We start from the raw sequence: 3802 nt of genomic DNA on the forward strand, positions 1-3802 counted from the left end.
CTCCCTCTCTTGTCTGTCTGTCTTTCCTTTCTTCCTTCTCTTCCTTGCCCCCTTCTTCCTTTCTTCCTCCACTTTCTCTGAGACATGGTCTCACTGTAAGGCCTAGGTGGGCATAGAATTCACAGTAGCTCCTCCTGCCTCTGTTTCCTAAGTGCTGGGAATACAGATGTGCCAGATGTGTACAGGCCTTGGACCCCTGCTTTCTAAGGCAGAAGCCACATGGTTTCTTCACCCCTGCACACACCCCCTGTCCCTAGCCCAGGGGCCTGGCACAGAAGGTGCTTAAGAAATCTATTCACGGATTCGGTCCTTTCAGGGTCCTTGTTAAAGACCCTCCTGGTCTCCACACTCTCCCTTTGAGTCAGCTAAAATATTCTTTCAGCTGACACACAATGATGCTGGCCCCAGGTGGATCCCCGAAGTGAGTTCGGCTTTGGAGCTGGGGAGCCCCCTCCCCTCGGGCAAGTGGCTGTCCCTCCCAGCTGTCACTGTGCTGAGCCCTAATGAGGGCTGCACCAGCCAATCTCCGGGGCTCCTTCCAGCCTGCAGCATCAGCTCCAGCCCACCCCCTCATTTCACGGATGAGGGGCCGAGTCGAGTGTAATTTTGTCAGCTGCTTCAGAAATCCACTGGGAAGGGGGGCTTCGAGGCACATGGGGGGTTGATGCCTTGTACCGAGGGCCAAACATGTCAGACACCCAGCCAGCCAAGTGCTTTAGGTGACAGAACATATCACCAGCAAGGGAACCGAGGTCCAGAGAGGGAGAGAAACCCGTCCAGGGTTACAGGTCACTTCCACTCTAGTCTGCAGGACCCCAGAAGGGGAGATTCTCATCTCAGAGTCAGTCAGAGACCAAATTGGACTTCCATTCTTCCCCAGCCTTCGGGGTGCCACTTTCCTCTTCCCCCAGACAGCCGGACTTCTGTAACCAAGACATATGGTGGTATGCTGGAATATTGGCCAGGGAAGTGGTTGGCTTGCAAAATTGATGGGCAAGGGCTGGCTGAGGTGCCCGAGGCTTCTTTCTGATAAGTTCCTTTTGCCCAGCCCTTTCCTGCCTCTGCCCTAGCCAGCTTCTAGGTTGTGGACCCGTCTGTATCATTCCCCACCCCCACTCCAGTTCCCACCTGGGATTGGGCTCCTGGGGTTGAAGTCTAGACAGACAAGAGCATCCTACTGAGACCAAAGGCAGTCCTGACAAGGGGCTGAAGGTTCCCATAGCAACAGCATCCCCCCCCCACCCTCAGCTGGCAGCCACCCGATAAATAAATAATAAGGGTTTGGGGGTGGGGAGCTAAGGGCCGGGGGAGGGGTCGCCAGGCAGACTAGGTCTTTACTCTGGAGGGGAGATGGGGGGCCAGGGGGGAACGCAGGTGTCAGGCATCTAGTTGTCTGAAAGAAGAGGATTGGAATAACCAGGTGAGAGAAAAGATGGATGTTGAAAAGTCAGATGGGACTTTCCCATTAGTGACCCCTGAGTTAGAACTAAGACTTCACCCGGCCTGGTGGAAGCGTGGTAGCGCACACCTTTAATCCCAGCACTCTGGAGGCAGAGGCAGGCGGATTTCTGAGTTTGAGACCAGTCAGGTCTACAAAGTGAGTTCCAGGACAGCCAGGGCTATACAGAGAAACCCTGTCTTGAAAAACAAACAAACAAACAAACAAACAAAAACTCCAAAACCAAAAAACTGAGGCTTCTAGCTCTTGCATCTGGACATATCAGGAGTAGACCCTGGAAATGGACCAGGTTTAACAGACTAAGTTTACAGTAAATACAGTAAATGCTATATGCATGGTGGCAAAGCTTTGTAAGCCCAGCACTCTGGAAGCTGAGGCAGGAGGATCTCAAATGCCAGGACAGCCTGGGCTCCATAGCAAGACCCTGTGCCCCTCCTCCCCCACCCCACCCCCCAAAAAAGAAAATTGTTTTCAGAGAGGAGGCAGACTCTGGAGACCAGTGGGCAACGTGCCAGCAGAGGAGGTAGTGGGGTAGCCTCAGGGCAACATGGGGATCCAAAGTCGGTCAGCCCCTCTTGGGACATTAGGAGCATGGGAGAAAGAAGGAAACAATAGATTTCCTCCTGAAGAAAACGCCGGAAAGAGTAATGTGTGGGGCCAGGGCCCAGGGCAGGAGATGGAAGTAGCATTGGCGGGAGACACACATGACCCCATGGGCTCAAGAATTGGGAAGTTTTGGAGCTTGGGTGAGTTATCCGTGATCACCTTGGGCCTAATATCAGGGTACTTGTCCTCTGTGACTGGGCTCCTGTGTGGCTTTGGTGACATTAGTGTTTTTGGAGGTGGTAGAGGTTGTGTGATTCGCCCCAGGGACCTGCCTTCCGTTTCTATAGGAAAGGTTTAGAAGGCTGTTCCACCGGCTGGTAGACTGGGCTGACCACGTTAGAGACATCCTCGGCTAGGTAAGGTGGCACAAGCCGTTAGCCCCAGCACTCGGGAGGCAGAGGCAGGCGGATCTCTGTGAGTCTAAGGCCAGCCTGGTCTGCAGAGTGAGTTCCAAGACTCCAAGACGAAGAGACATCCTCCAAGCTGAGTTTTTCCTCAGCACTCGCTCAGCTCATCGGGAGTCTGGTAAAGGACCAGGTTACAAAGTAACAGACACAGGGAAATTGCTTAAGACTTCTGGTCCCCGGGCATGGTGGCGCACGCCTTTAATCCCAGCACTTGGGAGGCAGAGGCAGGCGGATTTCTGAGTTCGAGGCCAACTCGGTCTACAGAGTGAGTTCCAGGACAGCCGGGGCTACACAGAGAAACCCTGTCTTGAAAAAAACAAAAAACAAAAAGGCCTCTGGTCCAGCAGTCTTCCCTTCCTTCCACTATTAGCTGCATAAAACACCAGTTTGGTGACATAGACCTGTGATCCCAGCAGTCCAGAAAACAAGACAGGAGGTAGCTATATGGTGTGAGCCCAAAGTGGACTACATGAGACCCTGTCACCAAACAAACAAACAAACAAACAAGCAAGCGTCTGGGAAGATAGTTCAGTGGTTAGAGCACTTGCCACCAAACCTATCTGAATTTGATCACTGAAGCCACCGAAAAGCCCCCAAAAGTCACATGCTCACTGTAGCATAATCTCTCTCTCTCTCACATAAGCACACATACAAATCATAGTGATAACCATTATATTTTATGAAACAGCGTGGTGATACGTACCCACCAGGCTATGAGCTAGGAGCCGGAGATCAGGAAGTTGTTGCAAGATCAAGGTCAGCTCACTCCGACTTACTCACTGCACACCAGAAGGGGGACCTGAGCTCTGATTCTTAGGTTTCTACTCCCTGTACTGGGTTGTGGTTGTATACCACTCCCAGCAATTTTTTTAGAACTCAAAATGTTTGGGTTGATGGGTTTTTTTTGGGGGGTGGGGGTTGATTTTTAGGTTTTGGGTTTTTGAGATAGGGTTTCTTTATGTAGCCCTAGGTGTCCTGGAACTCACTCTGTAGACCAGGCTGGCCTTGAACTCACAGAGATCCGCCTGCCTCTGCCTCCCAAGTGCTGGGATTAAAGGTGTGACAGAACCCATATGTTTTATTGGGAATAGTTCCTGCTTGCCTTGAGTCAAGGTGCATTTAGCTGACAAACTAGAATAAAATATTTAATTGTATAGATTTCTCTCTATTTTTCTCCATTAATAATTTGTGTTTGTGCGCACGCGTGTGCGCACGCGCGTTTGTGTGCGTGTGTGCGTGTGCGTGTGCGTGTGCGTGTGTGTGTGTGTGTGTGTGTGTGTGTGTGTGTGTGTGTGTACAGGCCCACTTGTGCCAGTATATCCATGTGGAG

The 3802-nt window shown here is 51.6% G+C and overlaps 1 protein-coding gene and 1 long non-coding RNA gene across 2 annotated transcripts in view; one reads left to right on the plus strand and one right to left on the minus strand.

Moving 5' to 3' along the window:
- Positions 1–3802, plus strand: part of Nkain1 (sodium/potassium transporting ATPase interacting 1) — a 44134-nt gene that overhangs the window by 28779 nt on the left and 11553 nt on the right. The window lies entirely within an intron of this gene.
- Positions 1–3802, minus strand: part of LOC110322915 — a 16003-nt gene that overhangs the window by 9797 nt on the left and 2404 nt on the right. Inside the window, exon 2 of the long non-coding RNA XR_002380611.1 lies at positions 1861–1863. This is a non-coding gene — a long non-coding RNA (uncharacterized LOC110322915). The remainder of the gene's footprint in view (positions 1–1860; positions 1864–3802) is intronic.

This window comes from Mus pahari, chromosome 6, assembly GCF_900095145.1.
Source record: "Mus pahari chromosome 6, PAHARI_EIJ_v1.1, whole genome shotgun sequence".
NCBI classification, from domain to species: Eukaryota; Metazoa; Chordata; class Mammalia; order Rodentia; family Muridae; genus Mus; species Mus pahari.